Below are 24,149 nucleotides of genomic sequence, written 5' to 3' on the forward strand. Positions count from 1 at the left end.
AGGAAGAGAGGAAACAATGTGTACAGCCTACTTCTGCCCCTCAATATGATTAAATAATCTGTGAGAATCGACTTATCAGTATCATCATTTAAATTAAAAGCAGTCCCACATGATTCACCTTCCCTCTATCATTGACTGTTATTATCTTCCTTCTGACAAGACCAAAATAAAAAAAATAAAATGACATACAAATCCAACTTTATAAATGCATTGTGACACAAAGCAGAAAAAGTAAACAAATTGCTCATTGTCCTTTCCCATGGTGCATGTTCCTTTTCCTCTATTGGTTCTACAAGGAAACTACAGCTGTCCTTGAAGAACAGCCTTAAGCAGTTCAGACTGTACCATCTCAGTGTGACGGGCAACAGCAAGGCCCCTGGAAAAATATTGGAGGTGTTGTCAGAGACTCTTAAATTTTTTCACTGATCTCCTCTAAATGTATGGCCACTGGTCTTAGACACATCTGCCATGGAGAAGAGATTCTCATTATCTATTCTGTCTATGCTTCTCATCATTTTGTGTACCCCTCCTCAGCCTCCTTCTGCTCCAAGTAAAACAAACCCAGCCCACACAGCGTCTTCTCGTAACTGGGACTTTTCATCTTTGTGAATCTCCTCAGCATCCTCTCCAGTGCAAGTCCTCCTGAAAGAGATCAATGGGTCATTGTATCATGGTGCTATGTGTGCGGCAGCAGCTCAGAAATCCTCATTATATTGGAGAACAGTTTGATGGAGTACTACAGTGCCCAGGAAGCACCATTGATTAATGGTATCTGGAGCCATGATAGCAGCAGACTGAGTTGACAAGATAGCCGTTTATTTCAATCCAGCACTCAGGTTTTATCAAAGGTCTATTTGGGCTGTGACAGAAGGGAAGCCATCGGACAGTACATCATGGAAAGTTCTGAGAGTGCATTGATAAAAAGTTACCACACATGTCAGAAAAGATGGCTTCCAAGCTCAAATGTCTGTGCCATGTTGGTGTGGTCTCTTAGATGTTCCTTTACACTGAGTGCAAGCTATCTGGCAGGCATTCCGGTGAACCAAACGTTTACTCCACTACATTATCAGCACTTTTCTGTATAACGTTAAGTGCATTTAATTTTTTAAAAAAGGACATATTGAATAAACTAATCAAATTTAAACAGGATAAAGCCAATTACATCCAAATATCTTAAAAGAAGCTGTCAAGGAAGTACAAGGGGCATTAATACATAAATTTAATGATTGATTAGAAAAAGTGGAGGATGAAAGGAAATCTCTATAATTAATAAAGGGGTCAGTACATGACCAAGGAATTATTGACCAGTCAGCTTAGTACCAGAGTTTGAAAAAATTGGAATACCTACTTAAGGAGAGAATAGGAGAACATCTTGAAGTGAAAAATATGAATTGTCAGCATGGATTTCAAAAGTGCACAACTTGCACAATCCATCTCATGGAATCTCTTTGAGGTTGCAACTAAAATGTTGGATAGCAGTTTTGTAATAGGTATAATTTATTTGCATTTTCAAGTCCTTTGATTAGAAAACCAAAACAGACTAGTGAATTACATCAGAGAATGTGGAATCAACAGACAAGGGATCGGATGCATTGCTAGCTGGCTTCAATATAGAAAATAGACTGTGGGAATAAAGAGTAATTATTTACAGTGACAAAAGACGGGAAGGATCAAAAATGGCAACAGCTGTTAATAATTTACATTAATGAATTGTCAAAACTCAGACATCAGCATTTGGGCATGGATGCATCGCTTATCTTTGTAACTGGTAGAATCAATTACTATCAGAGCTCTTGTGGTACAATAGTAACGTCACAACTTCTTGGTCAAAAGGATGAAATTCCAGTCTCACTTACTTCAGAGTTGTGTCATAGCATGTCTCAATAGATTGATTAAAAGAAAATCTGTATTTTGGAACTGAAATATAATTCCTGTATTTGTCAAGGATGACAACAGGGGGTGGAAGGGATAGTCAATGCTGATGAGGATTCCAACAATTTGCACGAGGTCAGCAATAAATTTACAGAATGGGTAAATAATTGCAATTGAAATTAAACATGTATAAATAAATGATAGTTCAAATACATCATCACTAACAATTGTGCATCAGAAAGGGATGAATCATAGAATCCCTACAGTGTGGAAGCAGGCCGTTTAGCCCATCGAGTCCACACCGATCTTTCAAAGAGCATCTCACCCAGACCCACTCTATTCTTGTAACCCAGCATTTTCCATGGCTAATCCATTTAGCCTGCACATTCTGGTACACTACGGGCAATTTAGCATGTCCAATTCACTTAACCCGCACATCTTTGGACCGTGGGAAGAAACCCGAACACTCGGAGAAGTTTGCACCACTTTTCTTGGGGCGGAGGGGTTGGGAAGAAAACTGAGGGGTGATCTAGTAGAAGTATTTTAAATTATGAAAGGTTTAATACAGTCAATACAGCAAGACTGTTTCCTGGTGTGGGAAAGAGCATAACTAGAGGCCTTTGATATTATTACTAAGAAATCCAAAGGAAACCTCTTTACCCCAAGGAGTGGTAAGAATGTAGATTGTGGTCCTTTAGCAAGTGAAACAGATATGATAGATACAGTTAAGGGGAAGTTCTCCATGTCAGTAAAGAGTGTAAGATTAAATTGATAGACTCGCATGAGGAAACATGGAAGGAGGCTTAAGTGGAGCATAAACACCAACAAGGACTGTTTGACCTGAATGGTCTGTTTCCTTACTGCAAATCATACGAAATTGTGGCTCATAGTAGTTCTTACGTGACTCCTCTGAAGCAGATTGAATGTGCAGCCTCACCCTCAAGAAAGCTGGCACCAGTGCCATCCTTTCATTCCATTGGGACTTCAATGCAATTGTGTGTGAGATCACCAAATTCCTGCCTCTTTGACATTATGTAAATTTTAGTGGCTATGTCAGAGTTGGTGACTGTGAGTATAGTATTAAATGTCAGCTCTATTGACTGGAACAGTTCTAGTTTTTGTGTAAGAGAAAGATCAAGAGTTGTGTTACGATGAGGGGACAGAAGAAAGTAAGAGATGCTGCTTACATTACTTGTGGCTTGTAGGCCAGAAAAGACTGGGGACTGAGACAAAGGTGGATTGAGAAATAGAAGGTTGTTATATAGTTGTCCTCATCATTGATTCCAGCAGCACTGCCACTAGCTGCAGCCATAGTGATGTCACTTTACACTATGACAGCACTGTCCCCTCCATTGCACTAAATGATACATGCATACTTCTCCTCCAGTTCTTTTCTGTTCCTGCTGCTATGCAATACTTCCCCTCAAAGAGTGAAATATTGGTGAGTGTTCTTCGATATGTTTGTGTGTTACTTTGCATATCGTGCTTGAATATTTGCCTGTATGTGCAAATTATGAGCTGTTAGTGGAAGGCTTGAATCAGTGATAAGTATATGTGGGTGACAGAAAACATATGGTTCAGCATATAGTACAGTTAGAAATTGGTGAGTGATGGGTTGTGCAGTGAATTGAGTGGTGGTTTGAGCTAGTCATGTATGATGAGCTCTGTCATTTGAAAATGAATACACTCCTCTTGTGTCAGATCATTAAACGTCTTCCTGCACTACATCCACATTCTTAGAACAGCACTCTTTGCAGTGATCACTGCAGTTATTTGTTCACACTCTCTGCTAAGAATTTGTCTGGAAGTCCTCCTGTTCTCCTGGATGAATGGGTTGTCTCACTTTCATTCCATTTGTTCCACCAAGACCTCAGTACACTGTCACGATACCTTGATGCACATTCTCCTCGCAAATTTATTGATCAAAGCCTTACAGCCAAGAAATACCTCTGGAAAAATTCCTTGCAACCATATTATGCATTTGCTTTAAGAGGTGATGGTTACTTTTTATGGAACACTAGTCCTTTGTAATATTGAGGTCCCCTGACATACATGCAGTCAGCAACAGTGTGACAAACATGACTACATATAACAATCCTTGAAGAGAGAAGGTATCATCAATTTAACATGGTACATGAGATACAATGAATGAGTGGGGATTAATTGTCATATTCCTCATGCCTATTTTCAAGGTTAGACGATTTCTCTCCCAATGCATCATATGTGCTTGTAGGAATGAATCTATTGCAACTGCCATGAATTAAACATACGTTGATATTAAATAGGCAAGAGTATGTTTGTAATTGCTGGAACTGTGAACTTATATTGTCACAGTGAGGCAACTTGGACATCTGGGACCTAAGTGAAAAGGGAACACAGTTCTTTATCTCCTTAACTAAGACTTAAGGATTATAGAATAAAGAATGAAAAACTGAAGTGTAAGTTAACATTAAATCAGGTACAGAATTAATGAGAGGGTAAGATCGATTGAATTAACGAGGAAAAAAAACAAAAAGAATTTTAAATGTTTTAAATTTCAAGTCTTTTGAAATGTCTACATGAATTAAAACCTTGAGGAATGAATTTCTACATGTGTAATTGCAATTAATTTTTGCTGCTAGGTTGGTTCAATGGTAGTAATTAACAACTCACTCTGAAACACCACTGAACTCTAATCCAAGCTTTATAAATATGCAAAAGCATAATATTACAGATGCTAAAAATCTGACATAAACAACACTTGGCAACATAGGCAGCAGCTGTGGAAGGAAACAAGACTTAACATTACAGATCAATAATCTGAGAAATATTGGTCAGAATTCTCAAATTTTAGCAGGGTCAGGATAAGGTGCAGGCACAATTTAAATACAGCAGTCCTGCAGGTGATCTCTGAATCATGAGATCTGTAAGAACAGTGTGCAACTTCTAACGTGCTATGGTATCAGGGATCGTGGAATAGGGAACCCTTTAAGTAACACAATAAGTGTCTTTAGGAACTAATTAAGAGCTAAGTGTAAGTAAGAACAGGGTCAGGGTAAGGGAAGGGTAAATTTGTGAACCAGAACAGTCTGGTGCATCTAGTGCCCAGTTGTCAGTTTCATTGCATGGACATTTGAAAATTCATTTTCAATTGTTCAAAAGTATTACTTCTTGAGGCATCTTGCATTGGTCAAGCATTGTACCTTTGTTTTGTCTGCATTACCACTTAAATCTGTGTCCATGCTGGTTATTTGTGGAGCTGCTGTTCTATTAGGCTAGGTAGCAGGCCCCATCGTGGCTGCCATTTGCCTTTGCAGCTGGTAATAGGCAGGAAGATCAACTTTCCTGGATACACATGACACCACTGATTGGGTGCTGAGTTTGCATCCTACCCAGTTAGCATCTTTACAGTTAAAGATAACTTCACATGAATGATGCAACTAGGTCACAAGTTCATGACACAACATTCATCCCAGTGCTGTGCACCTGACCCAGCTTTGAAAATCTATTTCAACAATTCTATTTTACTCTCCACAGATGTTGGCAGGCTTGCTGAAAATACACATTGACTTTAAATGGTTCCACAATGTTCCCCTGTGACACCTCAGATAAGATTTAACTTTTGGTTGTAGATTTATTTCATATCTACCAAGCAAGTACAGTAATTTCAAGTTGTTTATTGCATTTAATTGGTGAGCAAGATAGCTTTGTTGCAACAATAACGATGGAGCAGTGCCACTCAGACACCAACATTTGGTCTTTCCAGTTTAACGTTGCATTCACATTTGCCTAAAGACGTTATGTCATTTGTGTATAAATAATGAAGACTATTAATAACTGATAGTTTTGAGTTAATTTTGAGTCATAGTTTAAGAATGATTTTGAAGGTGAGGAGCAACACAGCCTGATAAAGGTTTTCAGAAAAATCTGTTGTTGAGGAAGTGGAGGCCAGACTGAGAAAAGTTTGCAGTGTGGAATTAATGGTCTGACTGGTTGTGTTTGGGGTGTGGAAGGTGTGGAAACTGTTATGCAAACAAACCTCACTGCTCACCAACTTGTTGCATGAGGCAGTCTTCACTTTTGTTTACCATGAGGTAGATTTGCTGCCACCATCCTATTTTAAGGTAGGGTTATACTGGGCTCACTTTGTATGGTGTGGTAAAGGAAAACCACTTCCTAGTCAAATAAGAGGAGGCTCTTGTCTTAAACAAGATGTTGATTATTCAATATGAGCAACTAAGTACAAGTTACTTGTATGATAGACATTATAACAGAGACTTAAAAGACTGAGCTGGTAGCTCCATCAATGTTCTAAGCTGTTCTCCAAATAGGTTATCATAGCAAGCAGTGCTTAAGGAATCCCTCAGCATTACCAATGGGTTGCCCTTCCTGCAGTTCCTTTAAATTACTCCTACTGTAAAATTGATATAGTTAATTAACATAATTAGGCTGATGCTTCTTAAATAATCATATCTGTCCTGTTCAGTCCCTGATCCATATCTGTTGCTTTTAGCCCAAATGTCAAACATCTTTCCTGGTGATGTCTATTCTGATGTGTGGCTTTAAGAAAGCCTCCTAGTGTTTTTCTTCAATTAAACTTGTGTGTTTAGGCTTGGAATATGCTGGGGTGTAATTCTGACTTTGTAATGTCCCTGGGACTGTGACTTCGGTTTGAATTGCTTCTGTTGCCCTTGATTTCCCTTACTGTAGGCTGTGTGTCATGGTATCCACTCACTGTGGAGCAACTGGATCTGAGCTATAAGCGTTTTTCTGTAAATCTAGCTTTACCAGCCAGTAACTTTACACCACCTTCTTTTAAGGCTTCCCTTGCTCAACATGGGTTTTAACTTCACCCAGAGAGCCTCCAATCTGAATTTTCTTTTTAGCTGAACTCTAACTAAAGACTTGTCCAACAAATCTCTGGTGCTAAATGCAATCTATAATTGACTTTGAGTGACTAAAATCTAGCTCCACGGAATTTCTACATCTTCAGCTACAATGAATCATTTTTCTGGGTCTGAACAGAATCAGATAAGTTAATCGTTGTTTTAAGTGTGTCCAATAGAAAGGCTTCAGTAGTGAGTAGAGTGGGTTCTTTCTTGATTATATGTTTTTGGAGATATTTCTCTTGATTAAATTTAAAATATAAGCCATAACTATTAATTTAACCTGGGGCAGTGTTTGTAGAGGAATAAGACGGTGTTATTTTCTGGGTCTGTAGATTGTGAAGGAGCAAAACTGGCCTTTAGTACAGTGGTATGTACTTCTTGTCAGTTGTGGGAGTTTAAAGAGAGTTTAAGGGTTACTGCGGATTATATCTGCCATAACTGCTGTTGGATGCGAATCTTATCCGATCGAATGGATCGGTTGGAGAGACAATTAGAAGCAATGAGGAATTTGCAACAGCAACAGCATGTGATGGATGGTAGCTATAGGAAGGGGGTAAAGTCTCAGATGCAGTCACATATATGGGTTAACTCCAGGAAAGGTAAGAGAGGTAGGCAGCTAGTGCAGGAGTCTTTTGTGAATATACCCATTTCAAACAGGTATGCTGTTTTGGAAAAAGTAGGGGGTAATGGATTCTCAGGGGAACGCAGCACGAACAGCCAAGTTTCTGGTATTGACACTGGCTCTAATGCAATGAGGGGTACGCGGCTTCAAAGAGATCAATTGTGTTAGGGGATTCTGTAGTCCGAGATACAGACAGATGTTTCTGTGGCCAGCAGCAAAAAAGCAGAATGGTGTGTGGTTTCCCTGGTGCCAGGATCAAAGATGTCTCAGAGAGGGTGCAGAATGTTCTCACGGGGGAGAGGGGCCAGCAAGAGGTCATTGTCCACATTGGAACCAACGATATAGGAAGGGAAAGGTTGAGATTCTGAAGGGAGATTACAGAGAGTTAGGCTGGAATTTAAAAATGAGGTCCTAGGGTAACTAGGGAAAGAATAGGGTCCCTCAAAGATCAGCAAGGCGGCCTTTGTGTGGAGCAGCAGAAAATGGGGGAGATACTAAATGAATATTTTGCATCAGTATTTACTGTGGAAAAGGGTATGGAAGATATAGACTGTGGGGAAATAGATGGTGACATTTTGCAAAATGTACAGATTACAGAGGAGGAAGTGCTGGAAGTCTTGAAACGGGTAAAGGTGGATAAATCCCCAGGACCTGATCAGGTGTACCCGAGAACTCTGTGGGAAGCTAGAGAAGTGATTGCTGGGCCTCTTGCTGAGATATTTGTATCATCAATAGTCACAGGTGAAAAGCAAGGTTAGATCTCACGGAAAACAGGGAGAACTAGCCATTTGGATACAGAACTGGCTCAAAGGTAGAAGACAGAGGGTGGTGGTGGAGGGTTGTTTTTCAGACTGGAGGCCTGTGACCAGTGGAGTGCCACAAGGATCGGTGCTGGGTCCTCTACTTTTTGTCATTTACGTAAATAATTTGGATGTGAGCATAAGAGATACAGTTAGTAAGTTTGCAGATGACACCAAAATTGGAGGTGTAGTGGACAGCAAAGAGGGTTACCTCAGATTACAACAGGATCTTGACCAGATGGGCAATGGGCTGAGAAGTGGCAGATGGAGATAAATTCAGATAAACGCGAGGTGCTGCATTTTGGGAAAGCAAATCTTAGCAGGACATATACACTTAATGGTAAGGTCCTAGGGAGTGTTGCTGAACAAAGAGACCTTGGAGTGCAGGCTCATAGCTCCTTGAATGTGGAGTCACAGGTAGATAGGATAGTGAAGAAGGCGTTTGGTATGCTTTCTTTTATTGGTCAGAGTGTTGGGTACAGGAGTTGGGAGGTCATGTTGTAGCTGTTCAGGACATTGGTTACACCACTGTTGGAATATTGTGTGTAATTCTGGTCTCCTACCTATCAGAAAAATGTTGTGAAACTTGAAAGGGTTCAGAAAGGATTTACAAGGATGTTGCCAGGGTTGGAGGATTTGAGCTATAGGGAGAGGCTGAACAGGCTGGGGCTGTTTTCCCTGGAGCGTCGGAGGCTAAGGGGTGACCTTATAGAGATTCACAAAATTATGAGGGGCATGGATAGGGCAAATAGGCAAAGTCTTTTCCCTGGGGTGGGGGAGTCCAGAACTAGTGGGCATAGGTTTAGGCTGAGAGCAGAAAGACATAAAAGAGACCTATGGGGCAACTTTTTCATGCAGAGGGTGGTACGTGTATGGAATGAGCTGCCAATTTAAGAGGCATTTGGATGGGTATATGAATAGGAAGGGTTTGGAGGGATATTGGCCGGGTGCTTGCAGGTGGGACTAGATTGGGTTGGGATATCTGGTCAGCATGGACGGGTTGGACCGAAGGGTCTGTTTCCATGCTGTACATCTGTATGACTCTAAATGCTTTTACCATTGACTGTAGATCCTGCCTTGTTGTAAGGAGCAATCCTCACTGCTGACCACCTTGTTGCATGATCTGATCTGCATCACGTGGTAAATTTTCTAAAATCATCCTCTTTAGGGCAGGGATCCACAGGGCCTGCTTGGTTTGGTGTGGTGGTGGAAAACCATTGCTGGTCTAATGAGAAGATTGCTGTCTTAAACAAGGTATAGTTTATTGCATGTTAGCAACTAAGAAGCAATTAAATTGTTACAGAGACTCCTTCGAGGTACCAAGCTGTATTCCCACCATATTCTTGTGATACCACCATAGTGGATGGCGCTTTAGGTACTCCTGAAATTTCACACTTTCAGGTCCTTACACCTTTATGTACATGGCATTCTGCTGTAATGTATGTTTCGTTATTGCAAATTTGCAACAACATGATTGATGAACTGGGGACACTTTTGAGAGCATGAACTTTTAAAGCATGTATTGCTTGCAATGTGACTCCAGCCCCATTGGTTTAAATGATGCTGCTATTATGCGATTTTCTTATAACACAGGGTTGCACGAGAATGGTAGTACTGCGTTAGAGCAGAAGCAACTGAAATTGAAACTACCCCCATAAAACAATTTTAAAATCCTATTTTCCTGTCGTTTCAACTATGACTACACTATAAAAGAAAGACCTGCCTTTACACATCCCCTTAACCACCCCAAAACACTTTACCTTCAATTTCATATTTTGAGTGGAGTCTTTTTTTGTAACGTAAGAAATATGACAGCCAACTTTAACAGAGCAAGCTCCCACAGAGATAATGACCGCACAGTGGTTAGCACTGCTGCCTCACAGCGCCAGAGACCCGGGTTCAATTCCTGCCTCAGACGACTGTGTGGAGTTTGCACATTCTCCCTGTGTGGGTTTCCTCCGGGTGTTCCGGTTTCCTCCCACAATCCAAAAATGTGCAGGTTAGGTGAATTGGCTATGCTAAATTGCCCGTAGTGTTAGCTGAAGGGGTAAATGTAGGGGAATGGGTCTGGGTGGGTTGTGCTTCGGCGGGTCAGTGTGGACTTGTTGGGCCGAAGGGCCTGTTTCCACACTGTAAGCAATCTAAAAACCATTTACCTTAGGAAGTTATACAATGTCTCCACTGCATAACCTCCCATCTTTTCTGACTTCCATAATACCTGTTTACCCCTACCCATCAAATCCAACTTCCACCACCCCGTCTCAAATTATAGCCCCTAACCACCAGAATCTTCCAACTCCATTCCCCCATCAGATCCATTCCCCTCTCTTTCCAGACAACACCAATCCCCTCTTCCTCCACCCAATCCCATTCCTGAATTCCTTACTTCCATTTTGTGGAGGTGTCTATGTTGGACTGATGTGAACAAAGTCAGAAGTCACACGCCACCACGTTATCGTCCAACAGATTAATTTGAAATCACACGCTTTCAAAGCGCTGCTCCTTCGGTCAGGTGAAGTAACAAAGGAGCAGCGCTCCGAAAGCTTATGATTTCAAATCAACCTGTTGGACGATAACCTGTGCCTTCTGACTTTGTCTATTTCCCTTTACAGTCGCTTCTACCTCCCTCTCCCATTTCCTGTATGAACAGCCGCCCCTATCCCTTCATTTCAACCCTTACCCTGCCGATCCTGTCTTCTCCTACCCCATGGTCCTAGGCTCCACCCGTGCTCACCACATCACCCCATTGCTGCGCCATCCCTGTCAGCCCAGTGGGGAGTATGCTCCACTGAGCAAATTAACAACCTAAACGACGACGGACATCTGAAGTGACTTCCATCGGTTGTAAGGCGCTTTTGAGTCAGTCTTAGGTCACAAAATAATGTAGTTTAAGTGCAAATTGTTTATTTTCTCTCTATAAATGAATTTGTTATTACAACTGGATACAAACAGATCCATGTCCGGGTACTGAACCTGCAATATTTAGCTGGGTGTGACTGTGCGGGTTCCACTTTCAGTCCTATACCAGCAGGATTCAGCGCCGCCGAAGTGTGGTTTAAGTTTTTAAAAGCGAATCTAAATCAGAAATTACAGCCATTTCGTGTCCTCAAAGTTAGACATGACCATAGGAGCCACGCTAATTAGTTAGAATACAAGATAATTTACAAATAATAACTCACATCCTGAAAGAATCCTTAGTTGAGTTTGACATAATGTAACAGGATGTTTAATTTCTGTTGTTATTTCGAGCTGCAGTCAACCAGGCAACGATTTAAAGACAAGGTTGGAATTATTTATTTAATCATCCGTCCAATCAATGTCTTAATAGTGCAGTGAGTCTGACTGGGTAAATGTTTTACTACTCTGGGTCAAGTAAGTACAGGCGAGAGACCGCCCTCATCACGCTCTCTCTCTCGTGATGACCGAATATTTTCTTCAGAGTCTCCCCTGGGGACAGTCAGGCGTTGTCCGGCTTCGAGTGGTTAGTTAACCGGGACCATACCTTTGAAAAAAAGGGCGTGAAAAGGTTATACAAACTTCGAACCACGGGATTAAAACACCGTTGAGAATAGTTTGAATTCGTTCGCACAATAGCGAAGGGCGGATTTTCGGGAAGCAAACTAATCCACACACATTCCGTACGCTGTTGTGTCCTGATCCTATTTAACCTCACTTCCCCTGTTTAGAACAGGCAATCCGTTATATGGCTTTAAGGAAACGTCCAAGAAAGCATTTTTTAAAAAACAGAAATCCCATTGAAGGCTGCTTGTACTATTCTTAATGTAATATCGTATTTAATAATAATTTCAAGGTAAAATTGATCTATCTCCACAAAAAGGCTCTTGTTGGATATTTAATCAATTACGTGTGATATAAATTTTGTACAAAATTTCTTCACACAGCATGTTTTCAGTGTAGCTATGAATGACAGGGAGGCCCTTGTGTCTGTTTCTTGCCCTGCCTGCTGAGTTCTGAAAGGTCCTGGCCAACTCTCCTGCTCCTCTGATGCTGCTTGATCTGCTGTGCTTTTTCCAGCTCCACATTTTATAGACTCTGACTTTCCAGCATCTGCGGTCCTCACTATCTCCAAGTTGCTGAAAACCATACTGTGAAGTCTCTGCCCAAGGATGCCCACCTTGAAGGACATTCCCTCCCCTCTCCCATGGCAACCCCCTGGTTGTCATCTCCACCCTAAAGCTCTTTGACCACATCCTGAAACAATCGCGCTCATCCTGCCACATCTTTCTCAGCACGTGCCTATGTAGCCAGTCTATCCCCCATGGATTCCAGAAAACATTCAGACCATCTTAATTTGGACCAAACCTTGACAACTGCTACCTACAGCATGTCCAAAGCCTCCAGAAATGGTTCTCCCTACAGATCCTCAGCTCCACACTCGCCACCATCTTCTCTCCGCCCCAGCTCAGGGCCTCGCTTTCTCAACCAGTAAACGACTCCACAGTTGTTCATCCTCAGCAGGATCCACACTCTCAACTAACACTTTTTCTCCACCCTATCGGATACCAAAGAGAGTAAGTACACCAAATTCTCTTGTATTTATCATCAGAACCAAGTGACCTCGACTACTCCAGATCCTATTCCTGACCACCTCCTGAATCCACCGGACACCATTAACCACACGGTTGCTCAAGCCGTCCCCACCACCACAGAGGATGACATCATTTCCACCAGTCCTGATGAAGGCTCGTGCCGGAAGCATCGACTCTCCTGCTCCTCTGATGCTGCTTCACCTGCTGTGCTTTTGTCCAGTCCCCACATTTCATCAACTCTGACTTTTCAGCATCTGTAGTCCTCACTATCTTCAAGTTGCTGGTGTAACTCACTTTGACCACTGCCCTGTGTGCATCTGAAATTGCTGCGCTGAAGGCCATTTAGTGGAGGAAGCAAAGGGGAATCTCTGCAAAGAGGAAGAGGGCCCACAAAGGGTCACCCAGTAACACCACCCCTACACAGCAATGAACCAGGGTCAGTTCCTCAGGAGGCAGCAGTTCACAAAGGGAGTAGGGACAAAATAGTGCTAGTGACTTGAAGACACTCTGACCTCATGTATAGACTCTCTACAGTGTGGAAGCAGGTCTTTAGCCCATCAAGTCCACACCGTTCTTCCAAAGAGCATCCCATCCTATCCCTGTAACCTGGCATTTCCCGTGACTAATCCACCAAGCCTGCAAGTCCCTGGACACCATGGCCAATCCACCTAATCTGATGAAGGGCTTATGCCCAAAACATCAATTCTCCTGCTGCTCAGATGCTGCCTGACCGGCTGTGCTTTTCCAGCACTACACTCTCGACTCTGATCTCCAGCACCTGCAGTCCTTACTTTCTCCCAGTTCACCTAACCTGCACATATTTGGACTATGGGAGGAAACTGGAGCACCCAGAGCAAACCCACGGAGGCCTGGGGAAAATGTGCAAACTCAGTCGTCCAAGGCTGGAGTCAAACTTGGGTCCCTGGTACTGTGAGGCAGCAGTGCTAACCACTAAGCCTTGGTACTGCCTGCTACCACTCTGGAGGTATACATGATGCTGCTTCCCAATTTCAGCAAACCCTGTAACCTGCTGGAGCACCAACTGCTATGAGAGTCAGCAGGTCCATCGAGAACTGAGGTTCACATCAACGATCTCTGCTACCTGGGTGTCTGCAGACAGACTGCATAGAAATAGTCTGAGCCTGCCTGCCTGCTAGCAAGGAAGGGTCTCATGATCTTTGGCTGAGATCCCACTGCAAGCACTGATACATTGAGGGGTCTTGTTTCTGGAATGGAAGTTGAGACAGTGATCAACAGACACACCAGCGCGGGTGACACACCAGCATGTTGTGTTGTCATGGAGGTGACCACTACTTCCACGACATGTAGCAGAACTCCTCCTGGATATTTGCAGAAGGCAGTCAGGCAGGCCTGTCAATAAACGAAGTACTTTGATATGTATCATTCACCTGTATGCTGCACCCTTAAGAATTACATTGCCTGTGACCTTGTCCTTGGAGGAGTTTGCACACAAGTTGTCCCTATTTGTAGCTCATTGTTTCACTGTGCATATGTATTAATCAGCTGTGGTTCAATCGGTACCAGTCTTTCCTTTTGAGTCAGAAGTTTTTGGGTTCCAGTCCCACTCAAGAACCCAAGCACAAAAATCAAGGGAAACACTCCTGTGTAGTATTGAGGGGATGCTGCTCTGACAGAGGCATTTGGATTGGATGTTAAACCAAGGCTCGTTCAGCCCTCTCGTGTGGCCGGAAAAGATCTCGTGGCACTATTTTGGGAAAAAAAGCAAGAGTTTTCACTTACAGCCTGCCGAACGTTTATCCTGAGATATCATAACAACTCAATACTGGTCTTTATAATTTTGCTGTTTGTGGGAGCTTGCTGTATAAAAGTTGACAGCTGCCTTTCTAACCATTAGGGACTGTGGTATAGATTTGTGTTAAGTCGGGCAGAGGGATTTGTAAATGGTGAACAGGATCCACTTCCAGGATTTCTGCCCCTTCTGGTGTCCGACAAGTGTTGCCAGCACTGTGAAAAATCACAGCAAATAGCCGCTGTGCAACATGCCGACACTTGCCAACTCCTTGGGGGAGTGGACATTTTCAAATCCCTCACCAATTTTGTGGAATTAGACTTCTCTCTGGTGTCTTAGAGAAGTTGTGCATCACAAAAGAACCTGGTCCTGAGCCAAAGACAAAAATACAAGAAGACAAAATTCAACATTCCTTTTGAAATATATTGGCCCTCTTTCCTCCTTAGAAAGCTGTCAGTCAAACACAGCCATTCATTACAGCAATTTCACAAGTCTGCTATTGCTCTCGAATGCTTAATCCTACATACAACTATTGAAAAACTGCATCAAAAAGAGAGTAACTTAATAGAGATGTCCGTGAACCAAACATTACACTCCCTTTCCAACTGTGTAAGTATTACCTGCTGAGCTCAGCATATTAGTCATGCTTGGTACTTAGCCAATCATCCATAATGATGTCATCCAGAAAATACATGTTTGCTTCTATTGATATTGAAGAGATATGGTGGGCATGGGTTGTAATTTGGAACACGGAAGGTGTAAGGATGCACAGAGAGTGCAGTGATGTAATAGGATGGTGGGATTATGCAGTTGGGTAATGGCTGTCTGGTGGGGTGGCAAAGAAGAGCCGAGTAATCATGATTATAACTGGGTCAATATCCCATTGAATTGAGGAAGGTCTGAACCTGTTGGTCTTGTCATTCGTCTGCTTCCAGGAACAGTTGGGTCGCACCCCCTTCTGTCCCTGCCTCCCTCTCTGAGATGAAAATAGATTTGAGCAGTGGTCTCCTTTTAAAGGGGAAAGTTTTGAGGGGTCAGGAACTTTCCTAACTTCAGATAGCTTTCTTCTTGACAAAACCTGCCCAATGTACAAGTGGCAGTGGGTAACATAGCTTCCATAAGTGAATAGTTGTAGGTTTTTAGAGACATGGAAACTTACCTTTGTGGCTGGTATTATTGTAAGGTGCGTGTAGGTGAGGACATCAGAGGTAAGACTGGAGTGTCAGGGTGTGCTGTTGGCTGAGTAGTAGAGGTCTGGTGCATTTAGCAATGTGAGAATTGTGTAATTTGTTGGCCAAGAGATGTAATGTGCAGATGTATTGACTCTCCTTGAGCATCTGAATGAGGTTATTGATGTTTTTCTGGCACATCTGCAACATTCTGAGAACCAGTCTCTGGGCATTGAACATTCTTGCCAGTTGCTCCTATTCCCTTCTGAGGATGAGTCTTGAGGACTTTGTGCCTCACTGTCAAATGGCTTCTTTCCTGGCCACTATGTGGTTTCTTCACAATGCTCCTCAGTCTCCTGCAGTGCATTGAGGAAATCAGCAGCAGAGTAAAGATAAGGGCGGTGTGGTAACTGGGAGAAACTGAGGACTGCAGATGCTGGAGATCAGAGTCAAGAGTGTGGTGCTTGAAAAGCACAGCAGGTCAGGCAGCATCTGAGGAGGAGGAGAATCAATGTTTTGGACATAAGCTCTTCATCAGGAATCATGCCGAAATGTCGATTCTCCTGCTCCTCGGATGCTGTCTGACCTGCTGTGCTTTTCCAGCACCACTGTATGGTAACTGCTTAGAACTGTGCTAGTTTTGGAGAAATTTAGGTAGGTACATAAATTTTAGATGCTGCCCACCTAATTTTATCATGTACAAGCATGTGAATTGTGGTAAAATTGGCCCAAAATTCAGAGCAGATGAACTCTTTATACTTGGTCAAATAATTCAGATCCACTCAGAAACTGACAACTCTTGAAATTTAGTTGCTGTAGTTTGGCAAACTTTAACGCAGTATAGAAGTTTGATGGGTTTTATACTTTTTTCAGAGGAGTTGTTCTAGTTACAGTTCTTGCCCAATCTCTTGACTGTCACAGTAGTCATACACATAGCTGATCTACTTTACCAATCTCTATTAATGCCATACCTCTGCAGACATGCATCAGTCATGTATATAGCAAGGCAGTCACTTAGGGTAGGGGGGGGAAGGAGCAGAGGCCTGGAATGATCTTACCTTCATCTAATACCCATGCGTAAATTTCTCATTAGTGTTTAATGATCACTTGCCCATCAATTATTCTGATTGCAGTCCATTGAAATACTCTGTTGCTTCTCTGTGTAAGGTTAGGAAGCTTGGCATTTACTAAGAACTGAAACTGGGCTTTTCCTAGTTTGTGGTGAGGGAGCTTGTCCTCACTCCAGTTTCTACTAAGATGCTGCAAAGATGCATTGGTTTGAGCATTTCTAGTGTAGCTTTGTTTTGGTCCCAGCTGTTGGGCACTGATATCAGTATGTTGTTTCGTGAATGTATCCATGTCAAAAAATGAACAGAAACCATAGTGGGTTATACCTGAATTATTGATCCTTTTCTTCCTTCATCTTCAGTTCCAGTGGTCCAACATTTTTTGCTTTTATGCAAAATGCTTCATTTGATTTAAGAAATAATTTAGCAATACAAATAATTGTGTCAGTCAAAGCCCAAAAAGAAGAAAGGTGGTTATTATGCAAAAGCACATGTTTTAGCATAATGAAAGCATGTTTTTAGAGTGACATCGCAAATGGATGAAGCTCATATGCCAAAAGGATATGAACAAATCTATTTAATATGTAGAGGTCACAAATGGGAATAACAGTTAAAATATTTATCAAAACCAGTGGAAAGGGTGTTGAGATTACAGCCCACCCATTCATTTCTTGTTAAAATGCAGAACATGTACAGCATGCTGATTTAATACAGACCCGATTTAATATTTTCCTTCAGGCTGCTGCACTGCATGTGTTCTTTAACATAAGACCACATTCATGCAAGAACTTGGAACTTTGGATTGTGATTTGCAGGGCTCCAGATTTAACATAAGCTAATTGAATGGCAACATGGCCTTCTGTATTTATTTATAGTATTTTATAGTACTCAAAGTCAACATTGCTCTGCTTGGGAGCAATTGACATGGGTAGAATTGGTTTGATCACAAGATACACGTGAAGTGATTTAACTATTTTAATTCATTTATGCACAGCAAGCATAGAGTTGGGACACGTGTGGTGTGGTACTGGGTACAACTTTGTATTTTCTCTTAAAGAGCTGACATCATCAAAAGTTAACTAGAGGGCTTGGCCAGTGCATTGTGATTTTAAGCAAAGTGTAACTAAAACAAGGATTCATAACTTTTCACCTCCACTGTTCACAGCAAGCTTTCATTCCACATGTATGAAAATTATATGAAAACTTGCCAACTTTGGACTTGATTTTGCCTCTTACTGAGTTAAACCTGTGTTGCCTTGACATATTTTATTGGAATTGATGTTGTTATTTATGTTTTTGATATAGTTATTCCAGATCTGAATTCATTTCTGTGTACAACAAAAGCCCTCATGTAAATCTGCTAAAATGTCTACATCAGTTTCAGTTTTTGTCTTAAATGATTTGACATTGTCCATGGACTACTTGTGCTGCATTAACACATAACTTTAGATAATTTGGATAAATCATACAAATGCTTAAAAAACCACAATATTTTCTCTTTTTTTTCAGGATACAGGAATGTCTGGGGGAAGATAATGAGATGACAATGTAAACATCCCAATACTTGTATTTTAATTAAAAGCTTGAAAATGTGTTCATCTCTAAAGTTCGGGGTAAAAGTTGTATTAAATATCATAAGTGCTTGATCCCAGTTTTCACCATTTTAAAGCCTTTTAAAACTACCTTTAATTCATTGCTGCTGGTTTATTATCCTGTTTTAGTTCCAGAAGGATCATTAGGCTTATTTTATTCACTTCTTTTATCTTCTAATATTCATTCCACTTTCTGTATCTCCTTCTCCCTTCTTGCTCCTGGAGGCTAGGATGCTTAGCCAGTAACAATGTTCCACAATTACTGTTAAAGCAATTTCTTACCAGATTGCTTGGTGCTTTGCTTGACTGGATGGAAATGTTAATTTTTCAGAGTTCCCTGAAATTTGATAGCTTCAAAAGCCCACATTTTCCCAAAACTCATCTTTATAATGAGCTATGGCAAAGGTATAACACCCTGTGAATGAAAAGCATATTTTTAATTCTGTGCAATTATTGTTTTGATGTTAGTTTTAAATATTGATCACATTTACTCCAAATTACTGTTCCAGTAAATTCTGAAAATCCTGTTGTCTTGAGAAAATAAGTGAAGTGTCTTTAGTAGGATAGGAATGTGAATGATGACTTTTCTCGTAGGAAAGATCATGTGCAATTGATTAGATTAGATTAGATTCCCTACAGTGTGGAAACAGGCCCTTTGAAGAGTAACCTACCCAGACCCATTCCCCCTAACTAATGCACCTAACTCTATGGGCAATTTAGCATGACCAATTCACCTAACCTGCACATCTTTGCACTGTGGGAGGAAACTGGAGCACCTGGAGGAAACCCACGCAGACACGGGGAGCTTGTGGAAACTCCACACAGACAGTCACCCGAGGCTAGAATCGAACCTGGGTCCCTGGCGCTGTGAGGCAGCAGTGCTAACCACTGCCACCGTGCCGCCCTGTTGTGACCATAACTCACCTGAAAAGGGCAGTTAATATTATGTCAATAAGCTAAAGGAGTGTGAACATACTGCATCTATTCCAAATTCAACAAGGAACATTTTTCAGGGATACATACTCAATACGTTTTGCACTTCTCTACTGTCCAGTAGGGATTCTGAATAAGTTACTTTTCTTCTAATTCAGTTGCCCTCTGGGCAAAGAGTACAACTTATGACTACAGATAAATGTCATTCATCTGGCTTTGGGAATTAAATAATTTCATTGGACTGGCCCTATGGGAAGGTGAAAATCTTGGTCCTTTTAATTTTGCAAAGGTGCATTTATGAAGCACAGAAACATATCCAATTGAAAATGAACTCATCAAAATCAGGCCCTGTGTTCAAAAAAAAGGATATTAGTGTATGGAATGTTATATATATTTTTTCTTTTTTCATAGTTACATGTAGGTGGCATGGAGGCTCAGTGGTTAGCACTACTGCCTCAGCACCGGGGATTCAGGTTCGATTCTACCCTCGAGTGACTGTGTGGAATTTGCATATTGTCCTCATGTCTGCTTGGTTTGCTCCCACAGTCCAAAGATGTGCAGGTTAGGTGGAATGGCCATGCTAAATTACCCATAATGCCCATGGATGTGCAGGCTTCGTGGATTGAGTGGGATGCTCTTTAGAGGTTTGGTGTGGATTTGATGGGCTGAATGGCCTACTCCCACAAGGTAGGGATTGAATAATTCTAGGGTTAAAAAGATAGTTTAAAATGGCCCTGCCGATTTGCTATATGGTAAAGGAAAATACAGATTGTTTGTCTAGTAATCACAAGGAGGTTTCCAGATTTTATTATCTTCTGTTGTGAGTTGGTTTCATCTGCTGCTTATGTACTTAGCTTTCAAAGTCTCATTGTTACTTAAAGTTCACGGAATAATTCTTATTAGGCAGGAGTCTCCTTTAGTTGACAAAACCCTCTCCAGGCCACATTAGTACATGTTTATTTAGATTAATGACTTGTAAAAATAAGTTGGGTCATTCAATTTGCTTATTTTTATTATGTGTTGCAGTCAAAGTTGCTGTTGCAACATGCACTTCACATATTGTAGTCTAGTTCTATAGATAATGACATTCAAAACTCCAGTTGATCTGGGATTAAATATGATTGTTGTCTCTTTTTTTAGAAAGATTTTCAATCTGAGGGAGGCAGTGACTGTCACTGGTGAAACCCGGACACTCTTGTTTTCCCATTCCCAGGTTTCTAGTAACCAACAAAGACAAAGTGATGCAGAACCCCCCCAACCCCCCAAGAGAAAAAACAAAAGTTGCCCAGTGCCATCAATTCACCCAAAACTTACACCTTCCTTCACACGTAGCTCTTCCATTTTACAGTTGAAGCAGAGCTCTCACATTATTTGTTGATATTTAAGGTTTTCACGAAGATCTGTAGCTTGGGCTATGGATGAGGTAGTTGGTTAGCTTGCTGAGCTGCTGGGTTACTGTGTTAACATTTCGTTACCATGCTGGTTATCAGTGCGACATCCGTGAAGTGCTGTTGTTCTGTCTCACTTGGTTTTTACATGGCCCAGTCTGTTGGGATAAGTGACACTTCGGGGTCTTCTCTGCAGCAGTTTGTACACTTGTGTGTTTGTTGTTGGCCTTTTTGGTGGAAAACCAGGCTTCCAAGAACACTCTTGCCTGTCTTTGGTTGGCTTGTCTTAGACTGGTTACTTTGTCATAGTCAAATCTTGTCTTAGACTGGTTACTTTGTCATAGTCAAATTAATGGCCCTCATGGTCTTTGTGTACGAAGTTGAAACTTTATTGCTGGAACAGCACAGCAGGTCGAACACTCTTGCCTGTCTTTGGTTGGCTTGTCTTAGACTGGTTACTTTGTCATAGTCAAATTAATGGCCCTCATGGTCTTTGTGTACGAAGATAAGGGACAGTGGATCCTGTCATTTAGTTGGCAGAAGTCGGATGGCTAGTTTTCTTCCTATTTGTCTGATGTAGTGCTTGTTGCAAGGGATTTTGTATGTTATAGGTGTGTGGCCCTTTTGTCCTGTTAAGTAGTTGGCATAGTCTGGCTGTTGGTTGGTGTGCCACCATAATACCTTGTAGTTTTAAAAGCCTGGTCATTAATTCTGATACTTTCTTCATGTAGGGAAAGGTGGCTGGTATGTTAGTAGGTAATGTATCTTCTTGGCATTGTCTGTTGGATAAGCATTGGCAGACAAAACTGATGGGGTAGCTGTTGTTAGCAAAGACTTTGTGTAAGTGATCTTCCTCTTCCTTATGCAGTTCTGGTGCATTGCAATGTGTCCTGGCTCTTTTGAATCATGTCCTGACACACCTATTTTGTGGATGTTGGGATGGTTGCTATTGTAGTTGAGGATCTGGTCCGTGTGGGTGGGTTTCCTGTATACTTTAGTTGTAAATCCCCCATTGGCCATCCGTTCTTCCATGACATCTAGGAGTCGGAGTCGGAGTTGGTGGTTGTTCTCTTCCTCCCTGGTAAATTTGATACCGGTGAGTATCCTGTTAATGAGATGGTGTGTTTCCTCTAGTCTTGTACATTTGATGATAATACAGTCCCCATATTACATCTGTAATTTTGGTTGCATTAGGGCAAGGGCTGTGTTTTCAAATCTCTGCATGCCTGCTTCTGCTATTAGTCCTGAGGTGGAAGAGCTTATCAATGTGCTTGTTGACTTGTTATATCTAGCCGTTGAAGATAAAGTGGGCATGTTGTCTGTGCTGATGGTGTTGCTAGGAGTCATTGTTACTGGATCCTCTAGTAGTGTAGCGATTGTTTCCTTGGCTAGTGGTATGTCAATGGAGGTGAATAGCAGTCATCCCAACGTCCACAAACATAGGTGTGTCAGGACACTATTCAAAAAAGCTGGGGCACACTGCAACACACCAGAACTGTGCAAGGAAAGAGGAAGAACAATTACACAAAGTCTTTGCTAACAACAGCTACCCCATCAGCTTTAACTACCAATACCTCTCCAACAAAAAGAAGACGTTGTACCTACCAACATATCAGCCACCTTTCCGTACGTGAAGAACATATTTACGACCAGGCTGTTACAACCACTAAGTATTATGGTGGTACACCAACCGACAGCCATACGACACCAACTACCTAACAGAACAAAGAACCCTATACCCCCAACATATAGGACCAACGTGGTATACAAAATCCATTGCAACAAGCACTACATCAGACAAACAGGAAGAAAACTAGCCATCCAACTTCTGGCAACTAAACGACAGGATCAACTCTCTCTCGTCTCTACACACACAGACCAAGAGGGCCATCAATTTAACTATGACAAAGTAACCAGTCTTGGGAAGCATGGTTTTCTACCAAAAAGGCCATTAACAAAGACACAGAGATAAACCTCGTGTACAAACCGCTTCAGGGAAGACCTCGAAGTGTCACTCACCCCAACTGTCCAGGCCATGTGAAAACTAAGCAAGACAGAACAACAGCACTTCACGGAAGCTGGATGATGCCACCCAGCGTGGTAACGAAACATCTACGTGGTAACCCAGCAGCTCGCGAGCTCACCAACTCCCTAATTTGTTGGTATTATGGTGTTTGTTGGGCTGTGATTTCCAATTATGCTGCAATAAATGTCACATACTTTGCATTTCAGTATTGTTGCCTTGGTAGAAATAATTAGATTAGATTAGTTTAGATTACTTACAGTGTGGAAACAGGCCCTTTGGCCCAACAAGTCCACACCAACCCGCCACCCACCCAGACCCATTCCCCTACGTTTACAACTACTGGCAATTTAGCATGGCCAATTCACCTAACCTGCACATTTTTGGACTGTGGGAGGAAACCGGAGCACCCAGAGGAAACCCACGCAGACAGTGGGAGAATGTGCAAATTCCACACAGTCAGTCGCCTGAGGTGGGAATTGAACCCGGGTCTCTGGCGCTGTAATGCAGCAGTGCTAACCTCTGTACCACTGTGCGCTGCCCACTGTAATGTGCATTTTAAAACCAAACAACAAATTGCAATGTTTTTCCTTTAATATTTCATGATGTGCAGTAAAATTGCAGTAAATCAAATCATGAAAGGGACAACCCATGAATTTGTGCAAAGCAGTTTGTTGAGATAGTTGTAGAGGCACCTATTTAACCTGATTTGGTTACAAATGTAATCTGTGTAATAGAAAAATGAAACTGCAGTGACATGGTAAATATGTGAAAAATATCTTTACAAATTGTTCACACCTGATAATGGTCTGACCGTGTATAGTAAAAACATTGAAAAACTTTTGGAGTTATCTCTGGAAAATCTCTAATTTATTTCTGTTTGGTGTGCAACCTTCAGGTGAGTTACAGAATCATGGAGATGTCCAGCACAGAAACAGACCCTTTGGTACAACTTGTCCATGCCAACCAGATATCTGAACCCAATCTACTCCCATTTGCCAGCACTTGGCCCATATCCCTCTAAACTCTTTCTATTCATTTACCCATCCAGATGCCTTTTAAATGCTGTGATTGTACCAACCAACCTCCCACCACTTCCTCTAGCAGGTCATTCCATATATGCACTATGTGAAAGAGTTGTCCCCAGGTCCCTTTTATATCTTTCCCCTCTCATCCTGAACATATGCCCTCTAGTTCTGGACTCACCCACCCCAGGGAAAAGGCCTTGTCTATTTATCCTATCCATGCCCCTCATGATTTTATAAACCTCTAGAAGGTCATCCCTCAGCCTCTGACACTCCAGGGAAAGCAGCCATATGGAGTCAACATGTTTTACCAGGGTAACTGGGTGGGCATTCATTGGACCTTCCAGGGCCATCAGGATGGTGATGATCTTTCCTTCCTTCCTTTTGAAATATTTTGTCCACTTTTCTGATTCACACCTCACAACTGTTGGCAGTTATTCAGGTAGGTTTATTAGCCTCAAACTGCATG

General features: G+C 41.8%; 1 long non-coding RNA gene across 1 annotated transcript in view; it reads left to right on the forward strand.

The window, feature by feature from the left end:
* Positions 1 to 18,587, forward strand: part of LOC122564381 — a 37,798-nt gene extending 19,211 nt beyond the window's left edge. The window contains exon 3 of the long non-coding RNA XR_006315900.1: positions 18,229 to 18,587. This is a non-coding gene — a long non-coding RNA (uncharacterized LOC122564381). The remainder of the gene's footprint in view (positions 1 to 18,228) is intronic.
* Positions 18,588 to 24,149: the final 5,562 nt, after the last annotated feature.

The sequence above is a fragment of the Chiloscyllium plagiosum genome, chromosome 29 (genome assembly GCF_004010195.1).
Source record: "Chiloscyllium plagiosum isolate BGI_BamShark_2017 chromosome 29, ASM401019v2, whole genome shotgun sequence".
NCBI lineage: Eukaryota > Metazoa > Chordata > Chondrichthyes > Orectolobiformes > Hemiscylliidae > Chiloscyllium > Chiloscyllium plagiosum.